The 15672-nt window shown below is 45.1% G+C and overlaps 1 protein-coding gene across 1 annotated transcript in view; it reads left to right on the forward strand.

Moving 5' to 3' along the window:
• The window catches only part of LOC308367161 (ecto-NOX disulfide-thiol exchanger 2-like), a 237789-nt gene that overhangs the window by 90068 nt on the left and 132049 nt on the right, over positions 1–15672 (forward strand). The window lies entirely within an intron of this gene.

The raw sequence follows: 15672 nt of genomic DNA on the forward strand, positions 1-15672 counted from the left end.
TTTACATACATACCAACGGCCATTAAACATTTGCCATTTTTGTACCACGAACATCCGAGACACTGCCTCCATTTCTTTCAATCGCTGCACGGTCATCCCTGCTACACCAGTATTGATTTAGAACTCTATAACCGTCAACTGCAAAATGGCTATACAATGTAATCTCATGGGGCAAGCATCTGCATCAAAGTAGGCTCCTTTTTTGCCACTGACAGGCTAATGTTATTGTAAGTGTCTGGCAACATGGAAAGGATCCCTATAGAGATATGCCTGGGCCTGTTTACCTCAATACATGTGAAAGTAATTCTCTACAGTTTCTGTAGTTTAGGTTTCAGTTTCTGTACCTGTAGAAAGTAACTGGTCTATATTTTGATACCAGTTTTGCACTCATCATTACATCAGTATATTTCCCTTCCAGAGTCTTTCTTCTGTAGCATCATGAGCTCTCCATTCCAGAGTCCTGTTGTGTGCTTGGAGCCTCGGTCTCAGTGTGCCCAGACCCACAGTCCCAGGACTTCCTTGTTAAATCTGTTCCATGCAGATGCTTGTTGAATATATGGGAAAATGACACTCATTTATTCACTCAACTCTTCCCCCCAGCTTCATTTATTTGTTTGCTGCTGGCTCTTGCATTCTTGGGATTTCAGAAATCAGGGCTCTTAGAAAAGGAAAAAAAAAAGACCAAAGTGAAACTGAAGTCTTTTTTTTTATATATTTTTCTATATACTTTTTCCCTCTTCCTTTAATCGCTTGCACAATCACATATTATTCTTGTTAAGTTGTAATAATTTTATTCAGCGTATGTCTCTCACAGTTGTCACTGTGTTGATTCCATTGCAGCGCTTATTAGTAATTTTCCCATTGAAAATGAATAGGGGAAACACAAACGCAAGATGAGAGTTGAATACAATTGTTTAGCCGGCCACAGCCAAGTTTGTGAGGAGAGTTGAGGGACAAATCATAGTTTCTAACGTTATAGTGTGTAAAGTTGTAGTTAACATTACGTTGCGGTGATTCAAGATGACTCGGTAACTTGAAAATCAAACAATCTCAAGGTAGTTAGCCAGCAAGCAATTTAGCCAGATTACCCAATTGCCCTGGCACCAATGGCTAATCTTTTTCGGAACCAAGACAAAATGGGAGTTTATGACTAAATATTTATGAAATGAATGAAAAGAACTGCATCTCTAGTTCATTAAATGATCAGTCGATTGATTGATTGATTGACATCTGAGCTGACGTTCCTTGTCCTCCCCTCACCTCTCATACAGCAAACCTGTTGAATAGTTTTGATGAAGACCTCTGTATGAAATAATCAGTTTCTTTCTCTTGTTCTTGTTATCAGTGGAAAGACATGCTCTTCAAATGATTGAAACACCAAGCGCTAATAATGAAAAAATCCATCTCTCGTTCATTGCCTCTGTTCAGCCGGATTTGGCTATGGTAACACGCCTTTCAATGTATTGATGCCTGCTGCAAATTGCTGCTGTAATCCTTTGGTGCAAGGAGTGCAGAATTGAATCCCGCTCTTCCAGGATGGAAGCGGCTTTTCCACCAAGAGTGATGCACAAAGTCAGAAGGAATGTCCAAGTCTGATGGGTTCAGGGATTCTGCCCAGCTGATGGGGTTTATGCCACGGCCAAACTGTGAACTAATCAGCCTGTGCATAGCAAATCCTAAATATCTGCAGCTGAGATGAATGCTGGAACAGATCTGGGTTCTTTCAGCTGCTCTCTGAAGCAAGGGTGAGCAGCATCAATGGGGTACCTCTTTTCTTTCCCAGCATGCACTTGGATGCCTTAGAGGGAATGTGGCGAGAAAATGCTCCTCCAACATGACTTTATGTCTGGATGTGAATGACTGTGATGGAACAGATGGAGTATGTTCTTAGCTCCACTGGTCTGAACTTCATGTCTGGATGTGAATGACTGTGATGGAACAGATGGAGTATGTTCTTAGCTCCACTGGTCTGAACCACTATTGATGTTTCAAGAGAGCAGTGGTTCATTATATGGTGGTAAATATGCAAGATGATTAGGACTCCATGGAATAAGCTGGTTTATGTGTCAGTTTACCAGATTAACTGTCTTAAAAATCTGTTTAAAAATCAGTTTTATAAGCTTTGTGCTTTTTGCCAGGATGGCTTGACACGCAGTGCTTGTCTCTGAGAATTTACAGGTACTGTTCCTATGTTTCATTAGATCTGTGATGGATTAATATGTTCATATTATCTGTAATGTCTGTTAAACACCAGCAGAATGCACTCTCGGCAGACTAAGTCGTTAAGGCACTTGTGTTTCAAAGAGCGTGGTCTGCTCCTTTGTGATAAATAGAGTCTGTTAATTAAGGCGTTTTGATTAATTAAACTTAATGGTGGAAAGAGTAGAGAAAGATGAGAACCTAAGGCAGGCGATTCAACAGCCAGAGAATCTTTGAGAGAGAGAGAAGGGGGGGTGATCAGAGCCTAACCTCCACCCCTCTCATTTGTTCATTAATTAACCATTCACAAAGTCATCTGTCAGTGCCGATCAAGGCTCAGAGTCAACAGGAGCAGGAGATGCTTCTGAAAGTCGAGCAGTACATTTTCCTTATGCTCTGCGGTTATTTGTTCTTCTCTTCGTGTGTGTGTGTGTGTGTGTGTGTGTGTGTGTGTGTGTGTGCTCACGTGTGTCTGTTCTGTTGGCGCTCATGCCAGGAGGTCTTCTAACGCGAGTGACTGAAGCCTAAGCGCATTTGTAGAAGGTTTCAAACGTGGGGGAAAATTCTCCATCAATCACTGGGGTCCCTGTCTCTTTGAAGCCTACCAACCCTTGAGTATTAATATTTAAAGGGAAAAGGAGATTGGGTCTCTGTGTGTGTGTGTGTGTGTGTGTGTGTGTGCCTGTGTGTGAGTGTGTCTCAGATTGCATGCCTTCGCCTGGACGCGGTCTCAGACATCCCATCCCATTCCTCCCATGGGGGAAACCAAGAGGTAGGCCAAGACGACCCTTAGTTGTGGGTGGTTGGGATGGTGAAAGCAGCCCCCCAGACCCTGAGTTGTGGGTGGTTCGTGGTTGGGATGGTGAAATCAGCCCCCCAGACCCTGTTGTGGGTGGTTGGGATGGTGAAAGCAGCAGGGCAAAGCAGAGCATTAGGGAACCAATGGAGATGGGAGGTTATGCCATGCCATGTGCTGCTCACTGTTCTTCCGCTGAAGGGAAGCTCGGGGGATGCCTCTCAGCAGCTGGTTTGTGCTCTTTTTTTATAACTGATAATCCAGGCAGGCATTTTTTTATGTTGTTAGTATTTGCACTGGTTTGTCTATCCAGCACACTGGGGCATACATTCTGCTTATGCTTCACAGTGTCTTTAACACGCAATGGAAGGATTTCTGCTTTAATCACCAGCTGTCGGCTTAACAGCGAGGTACCAACTCAGCAAAGAGTTTCCAGTTTTTGTACGTGGCTGAGTAGAACATTCTCGGGCCTGCAGAAGAAGCTGCCATCCCTCATGAGTGTCTGTGCGATAAATATCTAACTGGGGTTAAAGTGCCATGCTCTTAGAACACCATTAATCACAGCCTAAACAGGCTGCCTTCACCAGCACCTCAAGCCATTTAAAATCTATGGCTTTCAGTGGCGGTCCGTGCATTTCACGACTAGGCCTTCAGCGATGTCCTACACGATGTTAAACTGAGTGAATCCACCTCCTAATACCATCATTATGACGCCATGGCTCTCGAACCATTATATTTATACAGAAAGGCAGTTTAAGTGAGCATTGCATCACCTTAACATAGTCGAGTACAACAGACTTTATTAATATTTCCGGAGCATTTAAAATCAATACAACCGTATTAACAATACATTAAGAGTAGTAAACTCTCAGTTATATGATCGCTTGTATATTACTGTCACAACTTAAAAATAAAAGGCGATTTTCAGGGATTAGTTTACAAAGTTTTATTAAGTCCACCGAAAGTAGCCTATGTGAGCTTTAACAAGTTTGTCCACTAAACATCGCATTGTCCCACCTGCAAAGCAGTTTCATTAAACTTCCCATCCTCACGATATCCAGTTTTTCTTGAAAGTTCCGTCTTGAAAATGGCGTTGTAATTGTATCAAAAACTGGAATTATCAAGTTGGTGTAAACTAGTTTATTTGAGTTGGTTAATGTAATTATATTTAGTCTTACCAATTAAAACAACTAGCATAATAAGCATTGAAACCGATGTACGTCGTTTTCGCATTAGCCAGCTAAACTGAGCACTGAAGCACTGCACCGGTCTGCCTCAGTATCCAATCAAAGGACGTTTACGTGTCACGTTCAACGCGAGGAAAGAAATTTTCCGGGCCTTCTAGAAGGCCCAGTATCGCCAACTCGAAATCTGATTGGTTGTCACAACTGTCTGTTTCAGTTCATTCAACTTAAATGAACTAAAACAGCCAGTTGTGATAACCAATCAGATGTACACAGGCCTTCAATGTGAATTCTGAAGGCCTCAGGGAAGATTTCTGTTCTCGGGGAAGAGTTCTTTGAACGTGGCAACACATGATAGCTGAAATATGATTGGATGAAAGCTCTAACATAAATTAACAACGCTGGAAGCTATGAAATGAAGATAATGGACTATGGGGAATAATTAAATACATATTTATGAAAAGAAAATATTGAAATTAAATTTATTTTATTACATTTATTTTCTGATTATGTTTAGGCCAGCAGAGAAGGCCTTGAAGGCCCTGACGGACCACCACTGATGGCTTTATAGATGTTAATTGAATGCAATGATCTTAGGGAGTTGTCAGGAGTCACCACTAATTGAAGCAAGTTTCACGAAAGATGAGCTGTTGAAGCAAGTAGGAGCTGTTTATCTAGCCCTCATCTGACTTGAATCCCCAGTGCATGATTCCACCGGATGTTATTTACTTCATCTTTTAGAACCAGTGCTTTCCGTTTCAAAGCTGTGGGATCCGTCAGGTCCAGGATGGAAACTGTGCTGTTCCTGTGGTGAAGGGCATATCTCATCATGCCTTGCCTGCTGTCAGTCAGGCCTCCCTCCATGCGGAGCCAGCTGCATGTCAGCGGCAAGACGGCTTTATATGTCCCATGGTACAGATGAATTTATCAAGCGTCTCCCTTTCTCAATACCTTCACATGAGCCCTTTGAGTTGATGTAATGTAATAAGCCAAAAGTGTGTAAGTGTGTTCAGCACCATATTTGATTTTTTTTAATTCGCTGAAATGTTTCTGCCTTGGCTTTGAGACATGGGAGGTAAAATAATTTGGCTCACATGAAAGCTACCCCTGAAAGTTTGATTTATATATTAAATTCTTTCTAAATGACAAACTCTGACTCTATTCCCAAGAGGCCTGAATCTCTGGAATCGTTCACTTTGATTACGTGAATGAAGTGGAAGGAGAGAGAATGAAGGGAAAGCTACTGTAACTTTATCCAATTGCTTTCTTCACGGGGGCCTGACCACCTCCTCCCTCCATCCCTCCCTCCCTCCCTCCATCTCCCCCACTGCCTTCCACTGGGCTTATCAAATCCATTTTCTCCCGTATGCAGCATGTTCCAAAACGTATCCAAGTTTGCTGCCCCCCCCCCCCCCCCCCCACCCCCACCTCTGCTCTGTACTTTGCAAATTTTAATGGAAGCCAAAGTCAAATGTGGGCATTGTGGACGATTCTATGCAAGTCATGTCACTGTGTCCAGGCAGGGGCTGCTGGGTAATACGTTGGGCGTTAATGATCCGTCAGCCGTTGATGAGGAGGCCTCTGTAGGGCACATGAGAGCTGAGAGGAGCTGAGAGGGCTTAGACTCACGCTGGGGATTGCTGCTGTCAGACCCTGTTTGTCCTGCTGTCCTTCTCTCCAACAGCCCTGATGAGTTTAGGCTTCACCCTCTCTCAGTCCGCTCTCTCGCTCTCTCTCTCGCTCTTTCTCTCTGTCAGTCCGCTCTCGCTCTCTCTCTCGCTCCATCTATTTACTTTTCCTTTCTCCATCTCTCTCTTGCTCTTTTTTTTCTCTGCCTTTCTCTCTCTCTTTCGTTCTCCCTTTTTGCTATCCTCTCTATCACTTCTCTCTCTCTCTTTCTCTTACTCTCTCTCTCTCTCTACTGTATGTGTGAGGAAAGGCTGAGCAATGAGAGAAATGTGCTACTGCCACTGAACTGGAACGCTAAACTAATTATTAGCGTAAGCTAGGCAAGGGAACGAGGGAGAGCAAGAATCTGGTAAACACACAGTGGCTACATCAGAATGCAGGGAGGCCCGGTGGAAAGCAGGCGTCACGGTGTCAGAGCCGTGGTGGTGGTAGCTGCTGCGTGGGTGTGTGCCCGTTTTAGCCGAAACGCAGCCTGTGCTCTCTGACCCCTGACTGGTGTTAATTAGACTTTGCCCCGGCAACGAGCCTTGCCACTCGGATAACGAGCCACACTTCTCTTCTTTTTTTATCCTTCTTTTCCTCTCTCTCTTTCAGCGGTGCATGCTGCAGCCTCGAGACATTGCTTGATTCATGCGCAGTCGAATGTGGTGATATGAAGTGTTGTCTGTTTAACTGTACGGTGGCCTCTTAGAAAGTATGCTTGAGGGAAAGAATGAAAGGTGCCACATGAAAGGCTTCTGAATCGTGGTTACTGGCGCTTCACAAAGACAAGTCTTTTTTTCTGTCATTGCCAACGTAATTGACTGAGAGGCAATGCCTCAGTGATGAGAGCGGGGGCCATTTCGCCCCCACTAATTCTATGACAGCCAGCTGTCAAATACTATTACAAAAGAAAGAAAAAAAGGCCCTCTAGGTTGACATCATAAATCAGTTTAAAAAGTAGCTCTAGCTAAATTCTAACTGTTTGAGAAGAAAGATATTCACTGATAGCACAATCTCAGCAGTCATTGTCCAAAATTGGGAAATGCAAAAAAAACAGATAAGGCAGGTTTGATCTTCGGCACTCCTATCTGAATCGGTCTGTGCTCCCCCCGCTGTGTGTCTTTAATGAGAAACTAATGAAGGCCTGTTGAAGTTTTTGCCTGTGCTGATTGTCTGGCTGAGAGAGAGCACACAGCTGTCTCTGCCTGCTCTGGTGTGTGTGTGTGTGTGTGTGTGTGTGTGTGTGTGTGTGTGTGTGTGTGTGTGTGTGTTTGTGTGCTCGGACCAGCACTTCCTAATCCAATGAGAATAGGCACTGTGATGGAGTGTCCTGAGCCATTGTCCTATGGCAAAATCGAAAAGGAATCCACACACACATACACACACAACCACACACATACACACACAACCACACACACACACACACGCCCATGTCCCCCAGACTCACTTAGGTCCCGCTAATGAGTGAGACATTGTGGGAAGCGGAGGGATGACTGTTTTTGCTGAAGAGCAATTCTGATCACTGACTGCTGACGCACCTCCTCCTTACAGACACAGACACTCACACACACACACACACACACACACACACACACACACACACACACACACACACACACACACACACACACACACACACACACACACACACACACACACACATACACACACACACACACACACACACACACACACACACACACACACACACACACACACACACACACACACACACATACACACACACACACACACACACACACACACACACACACAGTGTTGAGGCCAGGGCTCATTTTAGAATTGCAATGTTCTCCTTCTTAATGGTTTAGTTTTCATGTTCGGCCAGCAATGAAATTGATAGCAATTATCAATAATAATGTGTTCTCCCCATAATTGCTACTGTGCCTTGACAAACTATTCTAATGTTCGGTGTCCTTAATGATCAAGGTCCACTCTCATATGGAGACTCATAGCTCATCCCCACAGTGTGTGCTGGGCCACCCCTCCCCTCACTGCTTCTTCTCCTCCTTCCTCTTCCTTTCTTTCACTGCTCCCTGGATCTTCGTCTCCTCCTTCCTCTTCGTCTCTTTCACTGCTCCCTGGATCTCCCTTTGTTTCTTGCCCAGCCTCTTTTATTCTCTTCTTTTCCCTCTCTCTCTATATATGTTTCTCTCTCCTTGTCTCCCTCCATCCCTCTCTCTCCCTCTTATCACAGTTCATTTCAGTTCAGTGTAGCCTATGGGTAATATCAGAACTGTTTAGCAATGTTTTCTAAAGGCCACATCACATAACTGGTCTGTTTATGTAGCTTGAGAGTGTAGGCCTTGTGTGTCTCAAACAGCTTTATGGAGGCTGTGTCTGTGGTGACCTGTAACAGAGAGGCAAGAGCCCAGTCATCCTTAAACTCCTGACTCCTGCTTCAGATACACCACCCTCCTCTCCCCTGACTCCTGCTTCAGATACACCACCCTCCTCTCCCCTGACTCCTGCTTCAGATACACCACCCTCCTCTCCCCTGACTCCTGACTCCTGCTTCAGATACACCACCCTCCTCTCCCCTGACTCCTGACTCCTGCTTCAGATACACCACCCTCCTCTCCCCTGACTTCAGATACACCACTCTCCTCTCCCCTGACTCCTGACTCCTGCTTCAGATACACCACCCTCCTCTCCCCTGACTTCAGATACACCACTCTCCTCTCCCCTGACTCCTGACTCCTGCTTCAGATACACCACCCTCCTCTCCCCTGACTCCTGCTTCAGATACACCACCCTCCTCTCCCCTGACTCCTGACTCCTGCTTCAGATACACCACCCTCCTCTCCCCTGACTCCTGCTTCAGATACACCACCCTCCTCTCCCCTGACTCCTGCTTCAGATACACCACCCTCCTCTCCCCTGACTCCTGCTTCAGATACACCACCCTCCTCTCCCCTGGCTCCTGCTTCAGATACACCACCCTCCTCTCCCCTGACTCCTGCTTCAGATACACCACCCTCCTCTCCCCTGACTCCTGCTTCAGATACACCACCCTCCTCTCCCCTGACTCCTGCTTCAGATACACCACCCTCCTCTCCCCTGGCTCCTGCTTCCTCTCACTCTGACATATTGGGTTTCAGCGGTCTCTGGAGTGAGCACAAGGGCATTGGGTTTTGATTCACGCACACAATCATAAACTCATGGGATTTTAATATCAAATAAAACTTTTACCAAAGGGGTTGGAAGAGAGTTTTTTTTGGTAAAGTCAAAAGGACGTTAAGTGTTCCAAGGTTAGCACCAATTTTCCCTCTAATTTTTTTCAGCACTGAGCAAATATTTTTTATTCTGAGCGCACATTTCAGCACTGTGAGCAATTCGTAAACCACGCGACCTGACGAAAATGACCACGAGCCTGCGTTAGCCATAGGTTTCCAAAGAGATTACAGCAAATACATCAATATGTCTACAAGGTTGATATTTATTCAATATCCTTTATAATGGCTGGACTTTGGAACATTTTAATGATGGTGTTTTACCAGTCAGTTTAGTTACACTAAAGGCATCTTTGGTTGAAAATAGGGTTTAGGTTTAGGGAGGTTATGACTGGTTCACTGGTTATGAATGATAATGATATATATATATATATATTTTGTGTGTATATATATACAGTGGGGAAAATAAGTATTTGAACCCCTTGCGATTTCACAAGTTTGGCCACTTGCAAAGAAATGTGTGATCTATAATTGTAATGGTAGATGGATATTAACAGTGAGAAACAGAATATCAACAAAAAAATCCAGAAAAATGCATTTTATAACATTTATGACTTTATTTGCATTTGATGCAAAAAATAAGTATTTGAACCCCCAAAACTGACTGACAAAAATGGCTTAGTACTTGGTGGAATAACCCTTAATGGCAAGCACAGACGTCAGACGTTTCTTGTAGTTGGTCACCAGGTTTACAAACATCTCAGGAGGGATTTTGGTCCACTCCTCTTTCCAGATCCTCTCCAAATCTTTGTGTTGTGTTTTCAATGGGAGGGAATGAGGGAATGAAGTTCAAGCCCAATATTCCACGTTACATGGCCCCATCCATAGTTCCCTTGATGCGGTGGAGTCGTCCTGTACCCTTGGCAGAGAAACAGCCCCAAAGCATAATGTTTCCACCTCCATGCTTGATGGTGGGTATGATGAGGAATCTTGGGGTCATATTCAGCATCCCCCCCCTGTCAAACACGGCTAGTCGAGTTGATGCCAAAGAGCTTGATTTTGGTATCATCTGACCACATTCTGTCTCCCAATCCTCCCTAGAATCATTCAAGTGTGCAATGGTAAACTTCAGATGGCCCTGTACATGCGCTTCCTTGAGCAGGGGGACCTTGCGAGTGCTGCAGTACTTCAAAAAATTACGGCGTGGTGTGTTGCCAATGGTTTTCTTGGTGACTCTGGTCCCAGCTGCCTTGAGATCATTCACAAGCTCCCCCTGTGTAGTTCTGGGGTTATTCTGCACCTTTCGAATGATCACTGATTCCGCTCGAGGGGATATCTTGCATGGAGCCCCAGACCTAGAGCGGGTGACAGTTGTTTGGTGTTGCTTCCATTTATGAATAATCGCACCAATAGTTATCTGCTTCTCACCAAGCTGCTTGCCGGTGGTTTTGTAGCCCATTCCAGCCTTGTGCAGGTCCACAATCTTATCTCTGACGTCTTTGGACAGCTCTTTGGTCTTGCTCATGGTGGTGAGGTTGAAGGTGTGAAGTATGATTCTTTGGACAGGTTTCTTTTATACAGGTCACCAGTTGAGATCAGGTATACCTTGTTAGACCTAATGAGGACTAATCTGTGTGCTTTTTGGGCACATAACTGGCCATTGGGAGCCAGAATTCTTGCTGTTTGCTTGGGGGTTCAAATACTTATTTTTTGCATCAAATGCAAATTAAGTCATAAATCTTATAAAATGCAGTTTTCTGGATTTTTTTGTTGATATTCTGTTTCTCACTGTTAAAATACACCTACCATTAAAATTGTAGATCACACATTTCTTTGCAAGTGGCCAAACTTGCGAAGTCGGCAGGGGTTCAAATACTTATTTTCCCCACTGTATATATATATATACACACAAGATAAAAGTATCCAAGGTGTTTAGTCATTTCTCAGCAGGTACAACATTTAAGTAGAACTTCATTGAAAGAAAAATGCTAATGCAGTGCTTTACAATAAATATAGTGATTATGGTGTATTTTTTCCTAAAGGTAGCCTTTATAAATAATTTAATAACTGGAGTGGTTTGCAACAAACTAAGCTACAAAACATGTCATTTGAATTACATTGAGGGAGCTAGGCCTATCTGGCTGTGTGGCTCATCTTGTCTGCAGGCCTATGGAAGACACACCTTTCTGACTAAATAATATGTCAATATGTTTTGGCAGTTGTTGCAGATCACTTTAAATAGGGCCTAATAGGTCTAATTGAAAATATTGGAAATTTTAACCTCAAAACTCACGATTTTGTCTTCGTGGCATTCATTAGACTGAAACCGCGCTCACAGTCGGCGCTAGATGCTTGGAATGTGCCACAAATGTCAAGAAGTTGTACCAGATCTGGAAAATGCTCACTTTTCAGCGTCCACCTTTTTTCAATAACCGTGAACTTGAATTCGACAAATGCGTCCCGGGACCGCATATTATGCTTCCTCCAGAAGCATAATCGCAAGATTGGTCACGTCATTCAGCCCATGATCAAATTTACTAACTGCACGATCCAACGTGTCCGGCTCAAAGGCAGCCCACTCAGCTCTAGCCTGGGTGCCATCCGTTTTGTACTCGCTCCACTGATTGCTGCCTTCTCGCTCGCTTAACTCAGCTCAGGGAAGCGGGCATCCAAGTGTTCACAAACTTTAAGGACAAACAGAATAATGTCACGTTTGTTCACTGCATGGTTTCCCACGAGCGAACTCTTTTCGCGTTTGCCTCCGAGCATATGTAAATATGTCTGAAAGTTTTATCCTACCTGAGTCAGTTTGGACTTTTTCATCTAGCCGCTCATGTTTAAACGATAGGCAGACCTTTTTCTGGGGCACCTGCTCTGTCTTTCTTTTCGCCATGATAGCCTATAACTGCCGGAGCAGAGCCCGGCAAGAGAGCTAAAGGAAATTTTGTATGTAAACATTCTAACGCACATCCGGCTTGGTTGTCAGACATGTCAGTATTTTAAATGTTTATTGCCTAGCCTACATCCCCTTTGATGCTCAGATTTTTAAACCTTAAAAAAAAAAAAAATCGTTTATGCCGTCTGAAAAATGTGCGCTGTCTGAAAAATCTATTGCGCGGCCTCTTCGACTGGCCTGCGCTGCCGCGCGGGCGTGCAGCTTAGAGGGAACATTGGTTAGCACTAAACACCAGCTCTCAGAGATGTATTATTCGAGTCAGTCCTGTGACTGCCTCTATATCCTCGCCAGCATTGTGTTTATACTGGCTCAGGGATTTGATTTCTCTCTACCGGCCTCGTCTCTCTCTCTCCCTCTCTCTCCCTCCCTCTACCTCTCCCTCTACCTCTCCCTCTCTCTCTCTCTCTCCATCTCTCTCTCTTAAGCTCCCTCAATCTCTCTCCCTACCTCTCTCTCTCTCTCCCTCCCTCTTTCTCTCTCTCCCCAGTGGCACTAGTTCAAGTAAATGTGATGTTGATTTCCAGCAGCTGTTTGCTGTTGTGGTTGGGGGCCTTTGCCCTGGGTTGATTTGATTGAGTGGAACGCCATGGAGGGGAAACAATGCCAGGGGCCTGGCCCCGAAGGTCACCCTCCAGAGTGCAGGGCCACCAGGCTGATCCATAGGGTTCCTCCAGAGTGTAGGGCCACCAGGCTGATCCATAGGGTTCTTCCTTAAGCCTGACACACACCCCAACCCCCATAGCCAGACTGCTCCCATGATCTTAGCGCATTTGTCCATCAGACTAACCTTGACCCAGGTTTATTTATTGTTCAAAATTCAGACTTTTCTATGCACACCTTATGCAGCGCTAATGTGCTATGCCACCGTGCACTTCCAACCTGAGGGCTTCCAAACCTTCCAGAGCCCTTGTTTGGGTCAGCCCAGCAACTGTGCCGTTACCCGACAGTTTACATAGTTGCTAAACTCTCCTGCCCCCATTCTGTAACCCTCTCCTGGCACTCCATGAACACATGCTCTGCAGCACAGTGTGAAGCTGTCGCCATGCGGGGTAATTGGACGGCATACCTCTCAAAGGCTCTCTGTAGTGAGCGAATGTTTACACGGGTGGGGGGGTTGAGCTGAGCCAAGCCGCCTGGTGCCGTGGATACCAGAATGGGACGGTAATTAGCGAGATGGGGATGCAGACAGGCGGAGGTGGAAGCATTAGCTCGGTTATTGTGATCGCCGTGTAGATGCCTTCAAAGAATGGAGACCAGCAGTGGAGAGTGACAGTGAGATGGGGGATTGGGGGGTGGGGGGGGGGGCATAGGGTATCATCCAGGCAGGAATGTGCAGATCGCATTAGCACTCCTGGTCTCGCCATCTCTTTGACACCACCTCTGGAAGTGTGAAGCTCTTCCATCGGCCCCCGGTTGGTGTTAATTGCAAATGCTGACAGCATGAGGCAACCTGGACCAGATTGGGCCTTCGATCTTAATTAAGTCTCACCTGTGGACCTTGGAGACTTGGTCCATTTTTTTTTTATTCGAATTAGCATTCTTTCAAAGTTGTCTAACACAAAGAAAGCCAGAATTGCAATGAATGATTTCCTCCATATTTATATTCACACAAAAAATAAAGTTTGCATTTCTTGCGAACACCAGGGAGTTTGATACTGCACAGCACACCATAACAACCACAGGTACATTCATCTAAACAAAAGATATGACCCAGAGAGAGGCACATGCCATCTAGTACATGTTCCAAAACTCATTAAGCAGTATCCTCTGATGTCCAGTCAGTTTCCTCCAGCCATGTGGTCACTCTGCATGCCAGTCAGGACAAGTCTGGGCACTGTTTGCCATTTTCTCCTCTCATCCTTATTTTGGCGAGAAAAGACCTGTCCAGTTATTGAAATAACCCAGGCCCTGTTGTTGTGGCTTGAGGTACTGTTGTTGTTTTGAATGAATAGTAAAAAAAAAAAAGGAGTAAAAGACGGTGTCAAATGACTTCCCGTTGCCAGACGTACGCTTGTTCGTTTCCCCCCCTCCCATTTTTCTGCTATCCTTTATCCCCTTTTGCTTGTAACCATTAAGTCATTGCTTTTAGCAAAGAGGAGAACGTGGTTTCATATGGAGAATTCATCCTCTCATGATGAGTCTCCCTTCACAGCCTCTGCAGTTGTTATTGTATCCGCCTCACCGCCCTTTCAGCTTCTCTTAGCTTTAACCGTGATGCAGACTACCCCCACCACCAACACCACCACCACTCTCCCCTGTGCCTGTCTTTAACCTTGATGCAGACTACCCCCACCACCACCACTCTCCCCTGTGCCTGTCTTTAACCTTGATGCAGACTACCCTGTAAAAGTTAAATGGAACTGGGTTCAGTTCACATCCTTTACCCATAGCAAGGAGGCTAAGAAATCTCCATTTCTATTTATTAATTTAGCCGGTGCTTTTATCCAAAGTGTCTTATTGTACAAGTAGGCCATGCATTTGAATAATGCTCTCTGAGAAACGAGTTTGATAAACTCTCTAAAAGTGTGTCCATAATGAGAGAGCAGGAACCCTACCGTATCTTTAATGGTGTTAATGGGGATCCTGTCAGTAGAGTGAGTGCCTTTCAGAGTTGAAATCAGGTTGCTTTTTAAGTGCAGGTTGAGAGGAGTGACAGAGTGCCAGGCCTGAGTTTGAGCTGAGAGACCTCGGAGGTCACCAGGAGGAGGTGGTAGTTATGTGGAGGGAGGGGGGGGGGTCTTGTTGACTGCTGGTTATTGGCTTGCGTGATAGACCCTGTTGCTTTGCTTACTTACCCAGGGCTGCTCAGGGGGGCAGTGGACAGAATGTGTTTGATTTGCTCTGGAGGCATCCGTGCTTGGCAGAAGGCGCCTGCGGTTGTTTTCTGTGGGTGCGTGCATGTTTATGCTTCTGTGTATGTGCTGCTGTATGTGAATGTGTACAAGGCAGACATACAGAATGCTGTGTGCACTGAGGCGAAAGGAAAACCTTTGCTTCGGCCAATTCTCATTTGGCGTGGGCTTTTGCAATCGCCACCTCCTCTTACTGAATATACAGTGTTTAGCCCAGGGAGCTTCTATCAGTTTGTTTGGTGTATAGTCTGCTTATTACACCACTAGATCAAACGTGGTTGCAGGCCCCAAGTATGCTGGGTAGTTCTTATTGCATATGCCCTTATCTGGTAATAACAACAATTGCTGTTTTTGCTAGTTATTAATATTTTCCTTCCCTGTGCTAAATGTGTTCTCTATGACCCAGAGGTATGTGAGGGGTGTATGTGGCGGCAGCTAGCTGAAGCAGAGGACTCCTCTAGGTGTGTGATCTGTTTTAACGGAGGTCGTCTCCAGTGGAAGGCCTGGAGTGGGGAATGCTGATTTGCTCCTGAATAAAACAGGAAGTGCGTGCGTGTGTATGTGTGTGTGTGTGTGTGTGCGTGCATGTGGCAGCTCTCTCATGTATGTGACTCAGCGTCACTCAACGTGTGCCCCTGTCTTCCTCTCTTCTCTTAAAAATCACAAAGCATAAAGATGTAGTACTCCCTGCCATTGCCTGGGCTTAATTCAGATGGTAATTTCCTCTGTGCTCAAACAGCCCATTGCGGTTCAGAAGCTATTAAGCCCAAAGCATCGGGGAATCTAACCAAATCTGAATCTACCAAGTGATTTGAGGCCC

This window comes from Sprattus sprattus, assembly GCF_963457725.1.
Source record: "Sprattus sprattus genome assembly, chromosome: 6".
Taxonomy (NCBI): Eukaryota; Metazoa; Chordata; class Actinopteri; order Clupeiformes; family Clupeidae; genus Sprattus; species Sprattus sprattus.